The 25,560-nt window shown below is 35.6% G+C and overlaps 1 long non-coding RNA gene across 1 annotated transcript; it reads left to right on the plus strand.

The window, feature by feature from the left end:
- Positions 1-638: 638 nt before the first annotated feature.
- Positions 639-23,943, plus strand: LOC145239971 (uncharacterized). Its single transcript, XR_013862443.1, has 3 exons — positions 639-1,126; positions 13,176-18,080; positions 23,230-23,943. It is a non-coding gene; the product is annotated as an uncharacterized LOC145239971 (long non-coding RNA).
- The last annotated feature ends 1,617 nt before the right edge of the window (positions 23,944-25,560 follow it).

Below are 25,560 nucleotides of genomic sequence, written 5' to 3' on the forward strand. Positions count from 1 at the left end.
CTAATTTCAAAACAATCCAAACACTTTTTTTTTTTTTTACACACAAGTCACTAAAAAAAAAAAATATATAGATCTGGGAAATTTCAGTTATTCGAAATTAGTTACTTCTCTTCCAAATGAAAAAGTTAATGTTTTTTATTAGTTAAGGATTCTGCGAAAAGTTTTCTGCGAAAAATTTAGCCATTAAATGTTTAATATGGAAATATGGCTGACATGAGCATAAAAGCTAGGAACAGATACTGCAGTTTTATCACCGTTCGTTGGGTGCCATTTGTATGTTTAACAGGGAAGTTAATTTACGAATTAAGTCTGAAATACTAAGGAAAGGTTATCATAAGTTTAAACGAATCGGTTTTAGTGACAAAAATTTGCAAATTTTATTAAGTAATCATATGTTTACAGTTTATTTTCTTGTTTCAAATCTATTTTTGTCATTTGATTGAATTCGCCGTTTGCACGATTCTTTCCTCTTATTTGTGTTGATTTATGTGAAATATTCGTTTTTTTTATGAGGATTATTTTGATTATTCGGACTACGGTTCTCATTTTGGATGGTAACAGTAGTTCGACTTATTCAAATAATCATGAAATGTTCAGTCTTCAAAAAATAAAACGTGATTTTATAGCTTCGTGTGTGTTTTTTTTTTTTTTTTTAATGAATTAGACATACAAAAAAAGAAGTTTACTAAAAATAAAAATAAACATAAAATTAAAAAAAGAGAGATTTAAATAAGAAACCCCCGCAATTGAAGAATTGACAAATCATAATCTAAAATGCGATAGGAAAACAATTTGACACACTTTGACTTAACTAATGACCGGACATTTTCACACGCGGGACGCAATAATGATTACACCGTGTTAAGATGACCTTGAATTAATTGTTCTTTAGCAGTTGATTTTCTTCTTTGAATAATTTCACGTTTATATCGTGTTTTTCATTTTTTAATTTTAATTTTTTTTTTAATATTTTCATATATTTTATTTTTTACGAATTGAACACAAAAAACGAAAGTTGTATCAATTTACTAAAGCAATCTTAACAAACAAAACATTTATGATTTGAAAAAATAAAAAAGCGAATCCATCCTGATTTTTTTTTCGTATTGAATTTCTAGAAAGAAAGGTAAGTTTGTATCTTTTTCTTTTTTACATTAAAAAATATATTTTATAACTTTTAATAAAATCTTATGAAATGAAAATAAGTTCATTTTTATTACAATTCAATAAAATATAGTGATTCTGTAGTGCTTTATAACAAACATGAAAAAAAGAAAAGTATGAATCTCCGATTAAAAAAAAAAAAATGTCCAAAAACATATTATTCAATTTTACCTTTTGTGTTTTGGTACTGGTACAATTAATGAACCGTGCTTAAATAATAACTTTATTATTTAGAAAGCCATTCTAAACATGTGGAGTGGAATGTGTTTTGTAATTATTCTGTACTTACACCTAACAATTTAATAATTAATAAAAAGGGTATTAGTGCAGAGAGTGATCCGGACGTAAATAATAACGGTTCCATCTTCCTCAGTATGTTTCATCATTCCCTCTCGTGATGCTATAGGCGGTGTTTCACAATCAAGGCAGGTGGGCAGTATTCGTCTTTCTCGGGTACTTTGATGAGGAACTGGTGGTATTACTTCCTCATGTCCATCGTCCTTGTTATGTGTGTAGACATGCATATAATAAGGACAACAGACACGGATGCTAGGGACAAGATTCATATCGTAGTTTATTCTCCATAATGGCTATAATACAGACACCCCACACCAAGGTGAGTTATGCCGGCCAAGGGAGGTAAGTAGGGGAAGTGTACCTCTACTAGGAGAGTTACACCTAAAGGGGGGGTATTGTTTATACACGTAACATCTCCCTCCTTACAGGGGAAGAGAGAAAATGTGTCCTTTTCAAAATTCAGGTAGATCATTCACAATATCTGACAGGCTTTCTTATGACTCTGCCCGATCTTGTCTGTATTGGTGATATTGGTCTCTCGTTTGGGTCTTGTTGATCTGCTGGTGTTTCCATCTCATTTTGTCTATTTGTTGCATTGTCTGGGGTGAGTCTTTCTATCTCAGAGTGGTTGTAGATGGTGCCTCTTGGTTGGTGTATGGGGAAAGAGTGTTTTGGTTGTATTGTTTGGCGTATGAAACGACGGTTGCGGCGGTATCGTTGTCCGCTTGCATTTTCAACTTCGTACGACCGACCAGTCAACCTTTTTCTTACCGTGGCTTCCTCCCACTCTCTTGCGTGAGGTCTTAGAGACATTGCTGCCCACATGAAGTTGGCTCAGTTCTCTGCCTTTGCCCTGCCACCTCAGCTTCTTATCTTCTTTCTTTTGTGCCTCATAATGTGAGTAAGTGTAGCTGGGCCTCAGTAGGGGCTCGGTGGTCCGTACTGTTGCCTTTGTCCGTCAGCCTAGCAGTCTCTGTGCTGGACTAGTATTGAAACCTTCAGTGGGTATATTTCACATGTTTAGTAGCCCAAGTAATAGGTCCTCTCCCGAAGCTTTGCACTTTCGCATTAGACGCTTCATAATTTTAACAGCTGCCTCAGCAGCACCATTTGCTTGACTGTTCTCTGGGGATATTGTTTCGTGAGTAAACACCCAATCTTTTGCGAACTTCCGAAACATGCTAGATGAGAATTGGGGTCCATTATCAGAAAGGAGGATGTCTGGTATACCATAACTAGCAAAATGGCCTCTAAGACGACTGATCACTGCATCTGACGTTGAGCCATTCAACTTGTCCACCTCAAAAAAACTGCTATGCTGGTCCACCGTGACCAAATATTCATTTCCACCCCATGAGAAAATGTCGGTAGCAACTCGTTGCCAGGGTCTCTCTGGTACTTCTGTGATTATGAGGGGATCCGCTGGTTGACGGTCTGCATATGTTGCACATGTGGCACAGACTTGAACATATTGGCGTATTTCAGCGGACATACCTGGCCAAAACAATAGCTCTCTCGCTCTTCTGAGACAAGAGTTTATGCCTAGGTGGCCCGCATGACATTTTTGTTTCATTTCCGCTCTCATAGATTGAGGTACGACTATTCTTTGTCCTCTTAGTATTAGTCCATCTTGTGCTGTCAACTCGTCCCTGTAGTCAAAAAAAAGTTTTACTGAGTCGGGAAACAGTTTTTTGTCACTGGGCCAGCCTGTCGCAATAACCTCAGCTAATATCTTCATGATAGGATCCTCCAGTGCACTGCAGTGTCTTGAATCTGATCTCAGAAAGTCTGCGGTCTTTGATGGGATGCATCGTCAAATTATTTACAGTCATAAGCTCTTCAGATTTTGGTTAGTCTATGGGCGCACGTGAGAGAGTGTCGGCTAATAGGATTTCTTTCCCTGGCTTGTATCTGATAGAGAAATCATACTGCTGAGCCTGTAGCAGCAAGTTTTGGAGTCGTTTAGGTACTTTCGCTAGTGGCTTTTGGCAGATCGCCACAAGTGGTTTATGGTCAGTGAGGACATTCACTTTCCTTCCATGCGTGTAATGGTGAAATTTTTCCAGACCATATACCACTGCAAGCATCTCTTTTTCAATTTGGGCGTATCTTCCTTCGGTGTTCGATAGGGAATGGCTTGCATAGGCAACTGGTTGCCCTTCTTGGATCAGGGCTGCTCCCAACCCATACTCACATGCATCATTCTCAAGTGTGAGTTCTTTAAGTGGGTTATAGTAAGAGAGCACTGGTGCTTTACATATCATATCTTTGACTGTCCTGAAAGCCGATTGCTGTGCCTCTGACCACGTCCACATGACATCTTTTTTTGTTAAGTCTTGGAGGGGCTTTAAGATTGTCATCAGGTTGGGGATAAATTTCCCAACATAGTTTACCATGCCAAGAAATCTACGTAGGTCTCCAATAGTTTCTGGTTCTGGCATGTCAGTAATGGCCCTAATTTTTTCTGGGTCAGCCATTATGCCTTCCTTCGTTATGCAATGCCCCATGAAAACAATAGCGTCTAGGCCTATTTTTAACTTTTCAGGGTTTAATTTTATCCCTATTGTCTGGCATTTTTTTAGAAGGCTGTGAAGTCGTCTGTCATGTTCCTCCTGGTTTGTTCCATAAACCACCAGGTCATCAGCAATGATAATGACTCCTTTCATGTCCTGGAATTGCTCTACCAGCTTCCTTTGAAATATTTCGGCTGCCGAGTTTAGACCAAAAGGTAGTTGATGCCAACAGTATGAGCCAAAACATGTTTTGAATGTGGTCAAGTTGCTGGAGGCTTCATCAAGTTCGACATGCCAATATCCTGAAGATATATCCGCCTTGCTGAATATCTTTGCATCCCTCATATCGTGGAGGGTATCCTCGAGGATAGGCATGATGTAGTGTTCCCGCATGAGTGCTTTGTTGAGCTCATGCGGATCCAGGCATATTCTTAAGGCTCCATTCTTCTTCCTTGTGAGGACTAGTTGGCTAACCCATGGAGTAGGCTTATGTACCGGCTCGATGACTCCCATTTTTGTCAGTTTGTCTAGTTCCTTTAGTTCTGGTCGTACCGCCACAGGTGTCCTCCTGTTCGGCATCACAGCTGGAATAGCATCTGGCTTAAGTTATAGGGTTGCAACTCCTGGTAGCTTCCCCAATTTTCCATCAAACACCTCCTCGTAGCTATTGTCCATGTTAACTGCTGCAACACGGTGGAAATTCTGCTGTTTTATTTCAACCAGCCCCATATGCGTACTTGTAGGTAGGCCCAATAAGGGTTGACAGTCGTATTCGTCTCTGAATACGACAAACTCCACTGAATATGTTTTGTTCGTCTTAGGGTTTTTAACATTTTTGTGACATATTCCGAGTGGTTTTAAAAGAGATTTGTTCCACATTGTCAGAACCCCATTGTATGGTGTTAATTCATTTGCAAACTTTGCAGGAAGTGTGTTGATGGTTGCCCGTGTGTCAATCTGGAAGACAATTTCCTGGTTGTCGAGGAGCATGAGACACTTGGCATCTTTCCTATGCTTCTTATTTGACTTCACTGCATTCACTCAGTGGGTATATTCTCCCTCATCATCCTCTGATGAAGTGTCGACATGGTGCACATGTGGTCGTGGCCTACTGTACTTTTTATTCTTTGATGTGTTGCTCCATTGTCCCATAGCTTTGCTGGACTTGTTGGGGCACCTTGACTCAAAATGGCCTTTCTCCATACATGCGTTACATCGTTTACCAAAAGCTGGACATCTGCTGCTCTTTGCTGCATGCAAGTAACCACAGAAGGAGCATTTCTTCTTTTGAGCTGGTTCCCAAGTTTTACTGGTTTCACTGACCCTCATTATCCAGGCAGTAGCATCCTCTGTTCCCATATTTTGACTTTGTATAAAGGCCTTTTCAGCTGCCCTGCAAATGTCTACACTTTTCTGCAGGGTAAGGTTTTAAAGTTTTAGAAGGTCCTGCTTTGTGTTTTGATTCCGGATGCCTTCCACAAGCTGGTATCTGAGCATCGACTCATAGCATTTGAAGCAAAAATTACAGCTTCGTGACAGGAGTCTTAAGTCGTTATAGAAAACATCAAAAGCTTCACCTTCCTCCTGCTTCCTCTGACGAAAAACAAACCTCTCGTAAGTTTCATTCGTTATTCCTACAGCATATTCATTTGAAGCCTGTAGTATATCTTGTACAGTGCGGTCTGCATCTGGGGTGTCGAACTGTATACTCTGGTATATCCTCATAGCTTCATCGCCTAAACAGTTTTCTAGCACTGCCACTTGTATTTCTCTCGGTTTTCGGTCAAGTCGGGTTAGCAGCGCATAGGTGGACCATCTTTTGAAAAACAAGTTCCATGAATCAGCCTTATTCTCGCCGAATACGAGTCTTTCAGGAGCCCCCATATGTAGACCAGCCATATCAGTAGAGAGATTAGTGACAGTAGTAGTAGTAGCCGTCGTGTCATCAATAGACATCTTGATAGTGTAAACAGGACAGATAAATAGTCACAGTGACAAAGTGATGCTAGTAAGCACCAGAAGTTAACAGTAAACAGACCAGACACCGTCACCGTCCATACAGACGTCGAACATAGCAGAGAAGACAAAAAAAATAAAAAATAAAAAAAATAGCTTACTCAGTTTTATGACGACCGGCAGTTATTTTTATAGTTTAGGAGACGTGTTTCGGTTTTTACCACAATCTGCCACCATATTATGTGTGTAGACATGCATATAATATGGACAACAAACACGGATGCTAGGGACAAGATTCATATCGTAGTTTATTCTCCATAATGGCTATAATACAGACACCACACCAAGGTGAGTTATGCCGGCCAAGGGAGGTAAGTAGGGGAAGTGTACTTCTACTAGGAGAGTTACACCTAAAGGGGGGGTATTGTTTATACACGTAACAGTCCTCATCACTATTGCCACTAGTATGTTCCATCATTCCCTCATCTGGTTCTGTAGGTAGTGTTTCTATGCTCACCTGTAGGGGCAATAGGCGATCAGGATCATCCCTGAACTGTATGTGATCTTCCTCATTATCCTCAGAATCAGAAGAGGTATAACAGGGGTGGATATCTTTTACATGACGTGGTACACCATTAATCAACATGGTCTTAGGACTTATAATTTTGTCTATTTTTCCTCTGCAAAATTTTACAGTGCACCCAGCATTTGGGGGTTTTACCCAAACACGGTCTCTCACTTGATATGGTGAATTGACAACAGACGAGTTATTAGCCCGAGCTCAAAACATCTGTAAGGAACAGGAGCCAATTGCAGTAGCAACTAGCATTCAACATGCAACAGTCGAACCGCATGGAAGCAATGTAGATTCTCTCCCAGGTAGTAATAAGCGTGTAGGCACAGTGTGCTATAAATGTGCTTTCTGACGGCACTCTCTTAGTTTAGCAGCGCACACGTCTGCATTTCCAGTGAAAGCATCAACATGTTGATTCAATTCTCGGTAATCCATTACGGGCCGACCCATTGAATTATGCACACGTGCTAATTAGGTAAGTCGCACGTTTCCCTACAGTTTTTTTTATTCAATTGTAAGTTTAAAGTACAGAATAAGTACAAAACACCCTACCCTCCTCATGTTAAAAATGTTTTTTTAAATAATAACATGATTATTTCAGCATGGATCAATAAGTGCATGAGTACCAACATTTTTTTATGTCTACATTTATCTGTTATATCGCTGGAGAATTCCGGTGGATTTTTGTTTGTTTGTTTAATCCAATATTTAAGATTTTAGAATGGGGAGCACTCTCTTTTATAAAGTTTACATAAAATTAGCACATATTTATTGGCCATCACCAATGAGCAGTGTAACTTTATGTAAAAAAAAAAATAAACAACATATTTGCAAATCTTTACAATCTAACCCAGTGTAGTTTAATTCCTTACAACAAAAAAAAAAATGACTTTATTTTGGCTATTATATTTCAACAGCTTTAAAAACTATCCACTGAAGGAATGAAAAAATAATAATACCTATTTAAAAATTTAAAGTGGAGATCACTTTCCTATATAAATTTAATATAAAATGAGCCTCGACTTCATGATCAGTTAGCAATCAATGACTTCAAAGTAAATCAGTTATGACACAAAAAATGCCCCTTGTATTCAGCAAATTATTAGGTAAAAATACAAAATAGTTAGGAAGGACATCCTTTCCAATGTTAAGAATAAGTTTCTAAATAGTACTATTATTAATGGGGGGGGGGGTAAATTTAAACCAGAACGCAAAACAGAATGTATGAGTAAAACCAAATGTCCCCTCATTGAATTTAAAGTTAAAATTAAAAAATATGACTCACCCCATTCTTATATAAAACAAAAATCAATAAAAATATAAAATAAAAAGAATGTCACTTTTTAAAATTAAATATGAAGTTGAATATTAAAATTTTAGAAAACAATCAACGATATTTTTACAGTATCATTTGTTTATTAAATTGTTAAGTAAAAGTACAGAATAGTTAACAATACACGTATACAGTAGTGAGATATCTTCTGGAGCGGTAGAAGGATCCCACCATCTTTCCAGCGACCTTGGCAACAGACTTGATGTACGTGTTCCATTTCAGATCAGGAGTAAAGATCAAACCAAGAAGCTTGTGAAAACACGGGGCCTCTCCCAGATGAGAGCCATCCATCCCAATTGATGCCAGACGGGGAACAGAGCGTTGATGGTGTAAGGATAGGAGTTTGGTTGTAGATGCATTAAAGCTAACCAGCAACGTCTTCCCCCACTGAACCACGCGCTCGAGATCAGAGGAGAGAGAATCAGAGAGAACTTCGTCATTTACAGCCTTTGATGTGTTGCCGTAGATGGTCGTGTGTTGTCAGCATAGATGTCAATGAATGATTTAAGTATGTGTTAAGGGAGGTCATTGATGTAGATCAGGAAGAGAGTTGGGCTTAGGATTGACCCTTGAGGGACTCCAGCATTAATACTGCAGGCCTCTGATTTTTGTCCATCAACCACTACTCTTATGTAAGAATGTAAGAACATATAAATCTCCCCATGAATTGCTGCAAAAATTTTAAACTGCGACTGGTTACATGTCTGGTTGACCCCTAACTACCCAAGTAGGTGTTCATTTATATGGGAAAATGATTCTTTGCTGTAAAATTTTTTATATATTTTTTTTTAATAATTTCTTCAGTGCTGGTATTTTTTTATTTTGCTAAAGGGGTTTTCTTAGGATTATTAATGCATGGGTTCTAAAATCAGTACTTCGAAAATTTGTAGTTATTTTTGTCTTTATCACCTGCATAATTTGTGTCTTTATCTATCCCCTGTAATTGGGGTTCAACTATGAAGGAAAGAAAAATAATTTTAAAATCTTTTGTAATTTTTTCCTGTTCCCTGTTTCCTTGGCTGTATGGACATGCAGAAATTTAAATGTGATATAATCAAAGATATCACTGTTAGTATGTCCCCTTCACAAATATTATCCCCTTACGTTTCATTGTGGCTTATTTGGGATGAATGTAGATTGTTTATAAATTAAATATGGAAAAGCACCTCAAAACAACCATACACATTTTTTTTATTGTTTTTAATTTTTTTTTTACAAGGGAATCACCACTTATCAATACCGAGAGACCACTCGAGGATAAGGGTTAAAGAGTGTACATTGGTCAAAAGGACAATATCATAGTAATTGTTTGAAGTGTAAATTTGGTAAATTGGATTACTTAAGGGGAACGGCTCATCAAGAACTTATTCACATTGGACTTGAAGACGGCCATAGTCTGCTGGAAAGCAGGTAAATGGAAGAGAGTTCCACAGGCGTGCAGTTCTAAGAAAGAAGCTTAAGCATAGAAATCCAGAGAATGTTTAGCACATGAAAACAATCGAAGATTTTCCTAAAAAATAATCAAAGAAAAGCCTTGTACAATGTTTCAACCATTTCTATGAATGAAACTGAATTTGAATCAAGGTAAGTGCATCTTTAATGCCATCTTTTTGTTTGTCTTGATGTTTTGTTCCATTTCAATTAAAGCAAACTCTAAAAGCACATAAAACATGGAAACAATCATTTATTACTTTTATCAAGTGAAAATAATGTTTTTTTTGTTTTTTTTTTAATGATTGAGTAAATTCAGTGTGTAATCATGAGAAAATTAAAAATCAGTTACACACTGTCTACCAAGCACCAGCCACTGTCACATCGTCACAATTTTGCAGCCTATGCTTGTTTGACGAGTACTTTCATGGAATGTGCTCCAACAAACCTAGTGCATTCCTCAACGTAAATATGTGATATACGGAATTTAATACATAAATACTTTATTAGAAGTACTTTAATAATTATCTATTTTAGTCAACAGTTTTTACATACAAGTTATCGACAATACTTTCTTTTCCTCTGAACAACATGTATTCCACTGAAAATATTATGATGTCATACCACTGCAAAACTACATGCAAAATTGTTAGCAGCCGATCAGACCTGTCTCCATACATTGTTCATGTATATGCTTTATAAACAGTTGTAACACTAGGTATTACAATACTGATGTATCTAATCGGCTTAACCCTAATCTTCCATCTGAACAAGGATCACTACAAAAGTTGAATAATGTAATCAACCTTTTTTAGTCACTATTTGTTAATCTTTTAGTTTTGTGAGATCACAGGTACGACGGGCGTGCAATAAGTAATGCCCTTGACCCACTCCCAGTTGTCTGACTTGGCTGACATTTTGCATGTGCAATGATTTATATCTCTATGGGTTATGTGGCAAATTACAGCTCTGAACTAATGGTGGTTTCTGTTTTACAGGTGTTTGACTAATAAGTTTCGTTGCTCTACTACTATGTGAAGTGGTTCAGGGGCATTACTTATTGCACGCCCCTCGTACATATACCGATTTAAACATAGACTATCAACTAACTGGTGGGTGATCCCACAAAAGTAGTTGGATTTCTTAACCTAAATGTCATTCATTAAAGGTGGTCCCACCACAACATGTTAATCTAGTGTTCATCATAATCTCGTTGCTAAGTACCTCATTATAATACTATTATAATATCATATTCTAGTAACATTTTTTCTCAACACGATATGCTTGTGGAACTCTGTTCTCACTGTATTTTTTTACCTATTACCTTTGTCTTTTCCAGACTATAGTAAATAGTTATCAGCTGCGATTGCATAGATCATTTTTATACTTATATCAAGTGGTTTCCTACCTTGTCTGTAGCAACTTCCATATAAACAACTTTACTGGCTCGTAAATTAATTAGATTGAAGTGGATTGTAAAAATACATTGATTAAAGGACACAATTATTACACTCCACTACAAAACGCAACAATCTCTTGATGAAAGGAAATACATTATCACAATCAACTAGAGAAATATATGAAACAATTTCATTCTTTAAATAATAGAAAAGAAAACATTAATAATAAAATATTAAAACTCTAATAAGAATAATTTAACGTTTATCTGAATTAGGGATAAACAGGATTTTTTTTCTGACAAAACCATTAGTTTTGAATGAAAGGATTGGAAAATTAAGAAAGGTATTTTTTCCAGGCAAAGACAATGTCAGTATAAATCTACATGTATTCGTTGTATTGTCAATTATAAATTATACCCCCATGGTCACAAATGCTGTTTTTTACTACAAACTAGTCACAATGCCACTTCAACGTAAGGGGCTACTATTTTCGAAGCAAACTACAAGGATAGCATATAATTGTTTGTTTATAGTAATTTAACTATTTAGTCTTACTAAAATTTAAATATCAAACATTTGACACACTGATAAGTTAAACACATTTATACAAATTAGGAGTGAACAAATATATAAAGATAACACACTCAAGACGAATTTTGCTCTTTTTCCCCCCAAATAAGATGTATTACTTCCTGGAATGAAGGGACTACAGGGTTGTATTACTGTTAGAAACTCAATATATGTTACCATGACATAAGCTGACATATATTCACTGGTTTTTTTTACAGTAGTTTGTATAGTTTTTTTTTATTTTTAACTCCTTTTCCCAAACTTACTGTGTTCAACAGAGGGTCTGGCACCATTTGTAATTTTCAAATACATTGGAAAACATTGAATGTTTTTCGAGCTGATTAAACATGTTACATTAAATAAAAACATTAAAAATTATCCAGTTAGGTAGAAAAGTAACTTATCTTGCCTTTGATAACATTTATTTCTTATATATTTGTTATTTGGCAACTTTTTCGAATCTATGTGTATAGTAATACAAACGCTGGACTACTAGTAGGACTATTACTAACAGAGGTGTAGCTTATCATGTTAACATTAATTTAAACTACTGCATTTTATTACAATCTAAGAAGGAGGAAACAGGCAATTTCAAAGTCTTTCACACTGAGAGAGATAACTATTAATGTAAAAGGTTTTCCAGCATATAGAAGCATCAGCAAGAAGGGATGTGCTTTTGATGATTGTCGGGTTATAATGAAATATATACGTCCACAGGCTACAATTACTATATGTTCAGCAGAGCACCTTCTATTAAATTACTTGTAAAACAGTCACAGGGGTGGTACATTGTTGCAATAACATGGAGTAGAAATTACACATAGTAGCAGGATCTATTACATTGGAGACCCTTTTTTTATCTTGTCTAAGATGATGATAGCAATGGTAGCACGCTTATATATAGCAACAATACATATGATAATATGAGCTATGTAGACGGGTAGAAGGAATTTTCTAGTAATGTTGAGAACACTCGCCTTTTTAACAAGTCTGTCATTTTTTCAAGTTATTTGATAATATATTTTACAAACTAAAATTTGTTTTCGTACCGATACTTAAAGACAGGTGAAACATAAACACACTGATAAGTTAAACAGCTGTACTTACAAATAATTTTTATTATCATATCAAGGAATTGATTAATTTCCTCAAACAAACCTTAGATAGATAAATAGTATTGCAAAAATGAGGAAAAAAGTATAAGTTAAAAAAAATATGTGCATTGAATTTCACTGTCGCTTGCAAATTGAATTAATGCCCTTTTGGGCACTTAGCAAGCACATATTAAGAAAATGTTACAATATTTTTGCTAATTTTGCATATTCATATATCAATTATATGTATGTGCTTAAAGAAGACAAAAACGTTTATGCAATAAATAGTTTTTGATTGTTATCGTAATTTACTTTCATTGTTACATTAACATACATGTATGTATATATATATATATATATATATAAATATACACATTCTAATATTATATATGTAAATATACACATTCTAATATTGTACCTATTTACTATGCCTCCCCACGGGACAGAGTTAGACACCAGGGTCGTTTTTTTAGCATGGAGAAAAGGTACAGAAATAAAAATTGTCTCAGTCGTGAAGGATTTCTCCTCCACCGAAAGAGAACAAGAAATAGAAGTGCAGCATCCGAAGAACAGATACTACACTTTGATCTTGTCCCGAAGGCCTTTTCATGATGAAAATAAAAAAAAGCAATGCTAGATATAATTACAACTAGATTATATCCAAAGCAACACCTAGATCCATTGACTCTGTATCAAGTTAGAAAATTTTTGGTTACTTTTTGAATGTGTCTCATATAGATTAAATTAATCAGGATTTTGTGAATTCAGTCTATTAATGTTGACACCAATAGAAATATGTGAATGCAAATACTAAAAAAATTGAATTTCTTCAATTTTTTGCAGATGTTCCTGATTGATCCCTGTTATGAAATTTCAATGGAGTATCATTTTTAAACGTTGTCCTATAAACAGTTATTCCCATTTTGGAGAGACTAAAGCCACATCTGTCGTAGGACTTCTTATAGTGGACACTACTATTTAACAAATTTTGTGGAATAGTGACAAAAACAACACATCTTGAATTTAATGTTAAAATAAAAAGTAACTCCAGATCGAATCGCAAATTGAAGAAAAGTATATGACTTTTAAATCTACTAAAAATGCTTGTGAAATGTATGGATATTCTTGTTCTCAAAATTAAAGGTTACTGACATATATGAGAACTCACATAAGAGAAAAGTGACATTCTTAATAAGTGTTCTAAAAATCAAATTATGAACTCGCAGTGAGGAAGATCCACATGCTTGTGAAGTGTGTGGGTATTCTTTTACAAAAACAATCAAAGTAGTAAAACATGATAACATACATTGCGGAAACGCCCCATTCTTGTGGATATTTTTGTTTTAAAAAAAATAAGATAGCCGTGAAATCACACTGGGGAATACTACACGCTTGTGACATTTGTTGATATTGGATGGAAATATCAAATTGAGTAAAATATGAGAACCCACACTGGGGAAAAACCACATTCTTGTGAAATATGGGAGTATTCTTGTTCTCAAAAATCAGATTTACGTAAACATATAAGAACCCACACTTTAGAAAAGCCACATTCTTGTGAAGTGTGTGGATATTCTTGTTCTAGAAAATTATTGTTAGCGAGACATATGAGAACGCATACCAAGGAAAAGCCACATGCTTGTAAAGCGTGTGGGTATTCATTTTTTGAAAAATCAAAGTTAGTAAGACATATGAGAACTCACACTGGGGAAAAGCCATATTCTTGTAAAGTGTGTGGATATTCTTGTTCTCAAAAATCATCATTAGTGACACATATGCGAACGCACACTGGTGAAAAGCCACATGCTTGTGAAGTTTGTGAATATTGTTGTTCTCGGAAATCAGACTTAGTTACACATATGAGAATTCACACTGGGGAAAAGCCACATTCTTGTGAAGTTTGTGGCTATTCTTGTTCTTGCAAATCAGATTTAGTGAAACATATGAGAACTCACACTGGGGAATATCCACATGTATGTGAAGTTTGTGGATATTCTTGTTCTCGAAAATCAGATTTGGTGAGACATATTAGAACTCACACTGGGGAAAAACCACATTTTTGTGAAGTGTGTGGATATAGTTGTTCTGCTAAATCTACATTAGTAGCACATACGAGAACTCACACTGGCGAAAACCCACATTCCTGTGAAGTGTGTGGATATTCTTGTTCTGAAAAATCAATGTTAATGAAACATGTGAGAACTCACACGGGGGAAAAGCCACATTCTTGTGAAGTCTGTGGATATTCTTGTTCTGTTAAATCCACTTTAGTGACTCACTTAAGAACTCACACTGGGGAAAAGCCATATTCTTGTGAAATTTGTGGATATTCTTGTTCTCAAAAATCATCGTTAGTGAGACATATAAGAACTCACACTGGGGAAAAGCCGCATTCTTGTGAACTTTGTGGATATTCTTGTTTTGTTAAATCCACGTTAGTGACTCATCTGAAAACTCACACTGGAGAAAAGCCATATTCTTGTGAAATTTGTGGATATTCTTGTTCTCAAAAATCATCATTGATGAGACATGTGAGAACTCACACTGGGAAAAACGACATGGTCTCTGAAAAATAAACATTATACCGGTTGTGATAGGAGCAACTGGCTTAATAAAAAAGAATCTTCATAAATACTTAGAAGCGCTCCCTGGAAACCAAGCTGTAACGAAATACAGATAGCAGCCATAAATAGAACAGTATCTATTCTTAAACGAGCCCTCGGATATAAATTTAAATCATAACAGAATCGAGTGTTAGCTACAGGAGGGAGCCCCTTGATCTCTTAAAACTTACTGAAGTAAAATACAAAAAAAAAGCGAATAACTGAAAAAGTTAGTAAGATATATAAGAACTCATACTGGGGAAAGCCACATTCTTGTAAAGTTTGTGCATATTCTTGTTTGGAAAAATTAGACTCTGAAATATATGAGAAGTCACGTTCGGAAGTATAACTTAATGAAGGATAATGCCTTTCTATGGAGCAGATTTCTAACATGATCAGAGACTTCTGTATGATGGTTAAAGACAACTGCTCGCTCTACAAGCAACCCCAGCATTTTCTCCCGAGACATTACACCAGAACCCACCTCGCCTCAACTACCATACATGGCTTCACAGAACTAAACAAAATAAAACAATGCAACTTGACAGATCGTCAGACAACTGGAAACATGACCGATAACTTCAAACAGAAAAGTTACAATGTTCTATGACAAAGATATACAGGTGGGCAGATACATAAAAGACATTGAACCACACATTGAAATGTGAAACAAGCCTTAAAGTACTGCTCTCATTAATAATGTCAGTCCCAAATGACTATAGCACTGAAAGGACTAATAGAGACGAATAAGAATACATAACAAAATATTAGGATGTAAAACATAATTTAATAACGATATGGTCTCTTAAAGAAATCAGTATAATACCAGTTGTGATAGGAGAAACAAACCCCATAAAAATATTCTTAAGAAATACTTGTAAACAATGCTTGGAAAAGCAAGCAGCCACGAAATATAAGTAACATCCATCAAGGGCACAGCGTCTATTCGTAAAATTCAACTCATAATGAAATCAATTGTTAGCTCCAGGACGGAGCTCCTTAATCTCTTAAAATTAACCAAAGTAAAATAATTATTTTTTCATTATGTTTCCGTGTTTGAGTGTTAGCCCAGACGGAGAGACCCTTAATATATTCGAACTAACTAAAGAAATGAATATATGACATGGGAAGATTTGAAAACAACATAATTTTCCGTTGATTTTTTTCATTATCATTCATGAACTCTTGATTTACTGAGGAAAGAGGGCATCAAATACAGTCAACCAAATAAAGTAATTTTATTTAATAAGTAACTAAACAATTGTTACTAACGTGTAAAACAAAAAAATCACTTTTTTATCCAACCTTTTCTACGATCATTAAAATAAGTAACATTGATTATCATATGATGAACAGGTATGAGGTGCATTACTCTTCCCAGCCTCTTTTATCTCCTCGATGTTCTCATAACGACAGCTTTTAGGGTTTTTCTTGTGCTTAATGAATAACCAAAAGTTGCAGGAATAAAGGTTTTGGGAGGGCGAGGAACTGTTTCCATGGCCATCTTGGTCAAACAATCTTTGACCAGCATAAAATTATGAACTTGTACATTCTCCTGGTGAAAACTGCACTGACCTGATTGAAGAGTGCTGGCCTCTTCCGACGGAATCTTTTTCTGAACTAATATAAAACCTCAGCATAGTATTTCTTGTTGACTGCCTGTCAAGTCGGAACCCAATGCATGTAGACCATGCCTGTCTTATCAAAAAAAAGGGGTTATCATAGGTTTCTGGGTGGATTCGCTCTGCCTGGTGTTTGTGAAACCTGTATCTTGATTTTTGGATCATAGCAGTAGATCCAGCTTTCATTACAGTCACAAGATCAATAAATTAATCTGCTCGACCATCTTTACACGTTCTTTCATCTCAATTGTCTCATAATGAGAGCTTAGGGAATAACCGAAAGTTACAGGGAACAAGATCTAGACAAAATTTTATTTCATATCTTTCTTCTGAAATGTCCGCACGTCCATGTTTCATTTTCAAAATTAACCAGTTGTGACAATCTGACTTTAGTAGTGCGTCTTCAAACTCCTGATGTAGTTTTTCATTTGAATCTGAACTCATCTTGGTCAGTCTTCTCACACGATGTATAGCAATAACATCAAGAATTATCGACACTTTTAAATGCCTGTACAAAAAGTCTGGAAACTTATCGTCAATACAGTCAACCAAGGGAAGTAAGTTTTAAATATTGACATAAGTAACTTAATAATTGATAGTATTGAGAAACATTAATCATAAATAATTTATAATTCAATAACTTGAGGGTTATTTCTTCCGCCTGTCACACCAATAATTTCCTGGGTAAGGTTAACACTTTTTTCCAAACTTCCAACTTCCAAACTTCTGTATACATAACACACCTTCTCTCAACTCCCAACGAACTTCTGCTAATTCAACTTATTTCTTCGAAATCCAACTTCAAAATGAACATCCCTCTAAAAAATCAACCCTCTTTTATCTCCAACCAGGAGCATCTCATTTGCATATCGGGTGGTTACATTGTAGGCATATAAAGAGATAAGGCAGCCATTTTTGTTTCTTTCTTCTTCATTCATTTCATTCCACGACCGACCCGTTGAATTATGCACACGTGCTAATTAGGTAACTCACACGTTTCCCTACATAATTAAACCATGAACAGATACTTTTCACACATTTTATACTTTGCACACATTTTATAAAATTAATTATTCTTGTCATAATTTGATTCAACATGAAAGCATTGTAATGTTATGTGATTTGGATTTTCTCTCGACAAATATCGCACATATTGATGTTTCTGGTGGATTTCATCAACATTTGTACATTGCATAGTCTATAACAATTGGAGTATAGCTATGTCAGTCTCATTATGAGCAGTAATCTTTGTGTGTCTCTCTGATTTGATCTTGCAGTCGATCAACAGGCAAAAATCACTGCTTACAAAAATTCTCCCAACTGATTTTGCCGCTTCTCAAACGTCAAATGATTTCTCCCTGCTTTTCCACTCACAAGTAACCTGTTTTTAAAAGCCATGTGCACGTGATCCCACGAGACTTCGTTCACTACAAAACGTCACGGCCGCCATGATGGACTCTTCCTTTCTTTCTTTCTTGACGTGTACGACTCACAGGACAGACAGACATGAGGACGTTTGTACGGTAAGCCATTTTTCCCACAGATCTTGTTCAAGTTCAGAAATTAGACGTAATGTACATAATTTTCAACTACTTAAGAAAGATTGGAAAGATAAAAAAAATTATAAATACGTGCCTCTTGAATTGAACGTCAACCAAAAGAAACAATAAATGTTAAATTGAGATATACTCATCTCAATTTAAAAGTAAAAAAAACACAAGGATTTTCTTGGCAACTTGATAGAATTTTTGGAAAGGGAAAATTATCCTTTATACAACAAAAAAGTCTTTAAAAAATTTATTGTTTACTAAACTTCTTAAGGAAAACTACTCTCAACCCCACCCCGAAAAACTTGTTAACTAATGAGTACTTGTCCCGAATCTTCTTATTTATTCATTTACTAGGGAGGTACTCGGCGTTGCCCGGGTGTTTGTAGGTATGTGTATTGGGGAGGGGGGTAAGTAATAGCCCTGCTTAAATATGAAGAAGACGATGTTAAAAAATCGGAAAAACCAAAACCAAAATGGAAAATGAATGGCCTAAATAAACCTATCGGATTGAACCTGTGTGTATAGGGGTGGGGGAGGTAAACTAAAGAATAAGCGAAGCAATAAGAAAACGTTGTCCGGGTGTCTAAAGGTGTAAAATTAAAAAAATATAGTTTTGATTGGGAGGCGGGATTGAATCCAGAAGCCTAAACGTGGAAGTGGAAACAAAAGCCAACTACTTAACCGTCTCGACCATGAGTGAGAGTAATTGATTAGCGTGTTAAGTTAAGGCTTTATAAAGCGAGTGAAGTTAAGTTAAGCCTTTATAAAGCGAGTGAAGAGGTTTGATTGACAGGAAGATGCTAAATGAGGTCATCGCGGGATCGTTACTATGACGTGGCAGCATTTTTAGTTTTCGCTTCCCTCAGATGGTGGTGGAAGGGGGGGGGGGGAAGCAGCTCCCGATTGCCCAAATCGAATAGCAATTGTCTGATATAAAGAGAAACTCCACATTGATCAAAAGCTGATTGCTTTCTGGACGTTTTGGACACAAAAGCCGAGAACATTACCCGTTTGAATTTAGTTTCACTGTATTTATACAAAAAAGCAGGACAAACAGGGGACAGAGCGAAATAGCGCGAATCTCATAAAAGTCGACGTAAATAAAGCTAGAGCCGACGCGTTTTCCCAAATTGTAGATATTAACGCTTCTAAGCGATAGTACCCCCCCCCCCAAGACTGTCGGCGAAAAAAGCCTTTTCAAGACATACAAAAAATGCGCGCGCACATTTGCCTTTTATATATATAGATTTTAATATCGAGAAATATGTATTAAAATAAATAAATATATATATTAACATAAAGGAATACAACTGCTTTTGTTATATTTACATATCCAACCGTGAAGATTATGAAAGGAAAATTGTTCACTAAACTTTAAGTCAACATATTCAGTCTAAATTAAAGGACAGGAGTTCTCTGACACAGGGTGGAGAACATATATGTCAACCGCTCGTTTTGATTAGCAGGCAATAGTTAGAACGAGACGAGCAGGAAGATAGCTAGGAGATGCCTGCCGACAAAACCAGACATTTCGATGAGAAATCATGGGAAGGAGAATCAATTACTAGGTCAACTCTATGGTGAAAAGGAAATGCATGGATCAAAGTTCTCCAACGTAATAATCACCATTTCTAGCTAAGGAACTAAAGGTAATTTTAATTATAACATTTTCCACTCCAATGATTATTAAGTATCGAGTTATAAAAAGGATAATTAAATTAGTCTGGCCAGCATTAGGTTACAAAGTTCTTATATTATTATATTTATATATAAGTTCTTATATATTATATTTTTACTTGGGAATCATCGCATTCTGGACGACACCTTCTTGGAAGGCATTGATTTCTTCAGGATCGGCAAAGGATTCTTTTCCTCCATATTGGCCATGTTTGCATCAGTAGGTGGCCCTTTAGAGGCCGTATGACTTGCAGGATTACTTTCAGTGTGAAGGTTTTCTTCATTACAGGAGTTGGGAGCTAGGTCTTGCACGTTAACAGTAGTTTCATAACCAGAAGGTAGTTTCACATGAGCATAGTAGGGATTGATGTCTAATAAGGAGAGTCGAGTTTACTAGTCTTAGCATGATTCCTGACATATATTGGGCCTAGTTTTGTCCAAGACGGAATTGAAGTACCAGACGAGGATTTACGGCTATATATTGAGTAGTTTGTCATATGGCCTTCAAAAAGGTTCCATTGAGTTTCTCAACCTGCTCATTACCTTCTTGTGATATCTACTAGTTCTTGAGGTAGCAATACCTTTCCCACGTAAGTAGTCTCTAGTTTCTCCAAAAGGGAAGTCGGCAGTCCTCTCAGTATCATATTAGGCATACCAAAAATTAAAAATAGTAGGTTTAGACATTGGTAATGGTTTTGTTTGTCATGTCTTTACAGGGAAAGGCAAAAGGAAAGCGAGAATACTCTTCAATTATGGTGAGTATTTGTTATTCAGCTAAGAAGTATGTAGGGGGCCTTTTAAGTCAATGTTTAATCGCTAAAAAATTTGTACAGCCTGTACGAGTGTTCCTTTGTTATAACTGGCAAATTTAATCTTCAGATACTGGCAGGAGGAGCAAGTTTTTAACATGTTCCAAAGAGTATGTGATGTTCCTTGTTCTGATGAAGTGTGTGAGCCGTGTAACATGTAAATCGCAAAGGTCTTGTAGAGTGTGGTTTAGAGCAGAGATGCAAAAGAATGTGTCAGCAGCTGCATTTTCCGTTCCTGGATGGTTGATGTTTCTGAATTTGAACTGTGACAGTTCAATCCACCAACGACATATCAGTTTGGAATTGGGATTTCTTGCTATTTTCAAAAATGAAACTCATGCTCTTTTGGTCCGTAATGACTGAAATGTCTTCCAAATAGAAAGTGCTGCCACTTTCGGAGAGTTTCGACAATAGCAGCAGCTTCCTTTTCAACAGCATGGTGGTTTAGCATCCATGAAAAGAATGCAACAGGTCGGCCTTATTGGTTTAGTGTAGCAGCAATGCAGTAATTACTTGCATCTGTTTCTACTTCAAATTCCTTATCAACTGTTATTAGTCTAGAATTTGCTTTAGATCAGTCTTCAACAAAAACCGATTGTTGTGGTTGAGTAGCAGAAAGAAAAAGAAGTGAACGAATATTTTGTTTGTCAACCATGATAAGGTAAAGTTGCAAAAGTTACCCAATAATATGATATCGAGAAGTCCCACCAGAAGCTACTGCATGGTCTAGAATTCATTCATCAAATGTCAATACAGCAGCCCCAGTACTTTTCACCTGCTGATAGGATGGCATCCTTAGTGGTTAGTCCAACATTCGGGTACCTGACTATCAGGTGGATAACGTCAGCCCAGTAAAACGTTTACCTCCACCACCCTTATTAGTGATATGATTACAAGGATAGAAATAGAAACAGAACATTTCTGACATCTCAGGTGACTGCTCACACAAAAATACTGCCGACCTAGAATACAGCTTTTTCTTCTCCCTTTGTCAGAAAAATTACTCATTCTAAACGAGGACTGAGAGACAAATTATATATATTTTATTCAGAGTAAAAATAGTCAAAATTGTTACAAATAATAAGCTCAATGAAGATGTATTTCATGAATGAACTTACTATAATACGAGAACATACACTAACAAAAATTACAAATAAAGTTGTTTATTAATATAAAATGAAACTCCATTTCATTGTCTCATCTCATTATACAACATTTGCCGCTTAATGTAGGCAGTGTCTAGAACTTTTATTGTACTGTTATAGTCCCAGCATCGCTTATTTATTTCATAGATCGCCACTGAAATAGAGTTGATTAAGGCAAAGAAGTTTAATCGAGTTATTATGGCGGAACAGCTACTTCTGGCCAAGGAGGATAATGACAATATTTATTAGAGCTAAGGGGGCCTTCGGGCCGGGATTAAAGTGTAGTATCTGTTCTGCAGGTGCTGCATTTAAGATAATTTGTACCAGTCAATGGAGGGGAAACCCTCTATACTGGGACAATTATTATTTTTGGTAACCAGAGTGCCCCCTTTTTGCCTACTTTTAGGGGAGCTGGTTTTTAGCCCACATTAAAAACGGCCTTGTGCCTAATTTGCTTTGGTGGGGAAGCAAATAAATACCTTGAATTATAACAATTTACACGAGGTATATTCAAATTTCATAAAACAGAAATATAGTATTAAAAAGAAAGGTTCTATCTAACTAATTTTTAAACCACATTTTCATTCAAGTGGATACAAACAATATTAAATAAAAGAAACCATAATATTACAAGCATCGACTGTGAAGGACTCAATCAAGTAACAGCAGAATTCTGCCAAGAAAGCGCTTAAATATTTTGTTTGCTTTTGTTGTTCTGCTGATTATAGTAAGTAACTTCCTGATTTTCTTACTTGAAGTTGTGAATCAATTTCTTCGCTTTTATGATGTATTGGATACGTTTTCTTAAATGATGTTTGACATTTTGTGATTTAAGTTTCAATAATTTCATTTGTTATTTGGATTTCAATAAGTTTTATAATTTCGTAAACATATATTTCTTCAATAATTTTTTGTAGGGTTCTGACCAGTGGCGTAGCAAGGGTAGGGCAGGGAGGGGGGTCTACCCCGGGTGGCATGTGCCAGGCATTTTGAGAGGGTAAAAATAAATAAATAAATGAAAGCTAACAAAAAATCTTAAATGATATACTGAAAAGGTTGTAAAACATTGGGACTTTTAGAAATATCGAAATCAGAAAAATGTGTCCCTATTTTATGAGCGGCTCATGTCAGGGGGGGCGGCATTTTCAGACATGAGAGAATAAAAATAGAAAAAAATAAATAAAAGCTAACAAAAAATCGGAATTTATTTATCAAAAAGGTTGTAAAAAATTGGAACTTTTGGAGGTCTCGGAATCAGAAAAATGTGTCCCTATTTTATGAACGGCTCATGTCAGATATTTTGAGAGGGTAAATATAAAAGATAGAAAAAAATAAATAAAAACTAACAAAATTTCTTAAATTTTATACCGAAAAGGTTGTGTTGAAATTTGTTTTGTACCAATAATGGTGCATCCCTCCCTGTTTACATTTATTATTTTTATCTGGTTCTTGTATTTGATTTTTTGTATTTTGTATCTTTTTGGTTCTTAGGTTCGTACATTTTGGGTTTGTATGAAACTCCCGTTAATTGGAAGAAAAGGGAAATGCTAGCTCCATGATGACGTCACGAGCTCAGCGTGGATTTCGGCCTTTTTTGAAATTCCGCCGACGTGGAGATTGGACGTTTGTTTCATTGCCCGATGCTGAAATTGGAAATTTGACGAGCCTCCTTCAAAGAAGAAAACCCGGCAAGAACACACCGGGTATGCGACGAGGCATACTTCTGAAAACTATCTACACGACTACGGTTTTGCACATAATTTGAAGGAGTTTAATTATTTAAAAAGAAAATACCTTATTTTACGCGACAAGGAATTTTGGAACTTCCTACAAAGAAGAATACCTGGATATGCGACGCGGCCATACTTCTGAAATCCATCTGCATGTTTACGGTTTGCACGCAAATGAAGGACAGAAAACTCTAAAAGGACTTTAAACGAGAAAAGAAAAAGAAACAGAATAAGGCCCGTGCCTAACTGGCTTTCAATTTGTGAGTACGCTCCTAAAATTTACTACATAAGAGAGTGTGATTAGACACTACTATTTTGAATCTTATTATTGTATTCGTTCTTGGATACGACATCTTCATTATGAGAACCAATGTTATTTTTTTCATTATATGTTACCTTGGCGATTTTTAAATTTAATGCCTGCAAAGGGAAAAATTTGCAACCAATTTTATTGTGAATAAAGTCTTTTCTTCCTTTCAAAGCAAGACCTTTATATTTTATTCTTTACGCCCCCCCCCGTTTTTATTCCATGCTGTCATTTTTTTTTTCAGGTTAGTTACTTTAGCGTCAAATTTATCTGGAAACAAGATAAAATTCCGACAGTTGTAAAAATGGAACTTTTGGAGGTATTGGAACGAAAAAATGTGTCCCTATTTTACGAGCGGCTCATAGGGGCGGCATTTTGAGAGGTTAAAATAGAAAATAGAAAAAAAATAAATAAAAGCTAACAAAAAATTTGAAATTTTATACCAAATTGGTTGTAAAAAATCGGAACGTTTGGAGATATCGGAATCGGAAAAATGTGTCCCTATTTTACGAACGGCACATACCAGGGGGCGGAATTTTGTGAGGATAAAAATAGAAAATACAAAATAAATAAAAGCTAACAAAAAATTGGAAATTTTATACTGAAAAGGTTGTAAAAAAATTGGTACCTCCAAAAAAGGTATCGGAATCGGAGAAATGTGTCTCTAATTCCAAAACCGATTGTTTAAAATTTTTATTTAATTTTTTTATTATTGGTACTAATGATAAATATTTATTGTTTTTAAATTATCACTAAAATGATAATAACATCAAAATACGATGTAAATTTATTTTATTTGTAAAACAAAGTTTTTAAAAGTTGCATAAATACTCTAGATAACCTTGAAAGAAAGAAGTTGATTTACATGTTTTAGTCTTTACAAAAAAGACTACAGCATCAGGCGTAGAACAGTACAAACCTAGATTTGTTGCTAAAGGGTACTCTCAGATTTACGGTACAGAATATTTTTCTAAGTTTTTACCGACCACAAACCTAACGACAATCAGAATTTTACTGCAAATCGCATCGCAATATAACCTAAACATCCATCAAATTGACGTAAAAAATGCTTATTTGAATGTCTCAATAGACTGTGAAATTTATATTACCCCTTCAGAGGGATTTATAATGAAAAATAAAAATAGCGTGTGTCGACTTAACAAGTCATTGTATGGTCTAAAGCAGGATGCTCAGTGTTGGAATACAGTATTTCATGAATATATTATTAAACAACAATTTAGACAATGCGCTGTAGACTCCTGTTTATATACCCAACACAAAGACGATAAACTACTGATTTTGTTTTTGTGGGTCGATGATATTTTAATCGCATCAAACTGTGACATAATTTGTTCTTAACATGTGTCAACATTAAGTAAAAGATTCCAAATGACCGATCTTGGCAAAATCTGGGTTTTGGGGATTGAATTTACTCAAAGCAAAGGACTTGTTACGATGAATCAATTGAGATACATCGACAAAATACTATTAAAATTTGGAATGGGAGAGAGCAAGAAACGCTCTACACCAGTCGAAAATGATATTAATAAAAATATACACACAGAATCTGAAATAATAAATGATAAACAATACCGCGAAATTATAGGTAGTCTTGTATATTTAATGACTGCGACCAGACCCGACATATGCTATACAGTAACAAAACTGTCACAAAAATTATCACGACCGACAATGAAGGATTTAAACAGAGCTAAGCAAGTCCTGCGTTATTTAAAAGGAACTAAAGAACAGAAATTAGTATTTAGAAAATCAAGAAATCCCCTA

The sequence above is a fragment of the Euprymna scolopes genome, chromosome 19 (genome assembly GCF_053919585.1).
Source record: "Euprymna scolopes isolate OS-2025 chromosome 19, ASM5391958v1, whole genome shotgun sequence".
Lineage (NCBI taxonomy): Eukaryota > Metazoa > Mollusca > Cephalopoda > Sepiida > Sepiolidae > Euprymna > Euprymna scolopes.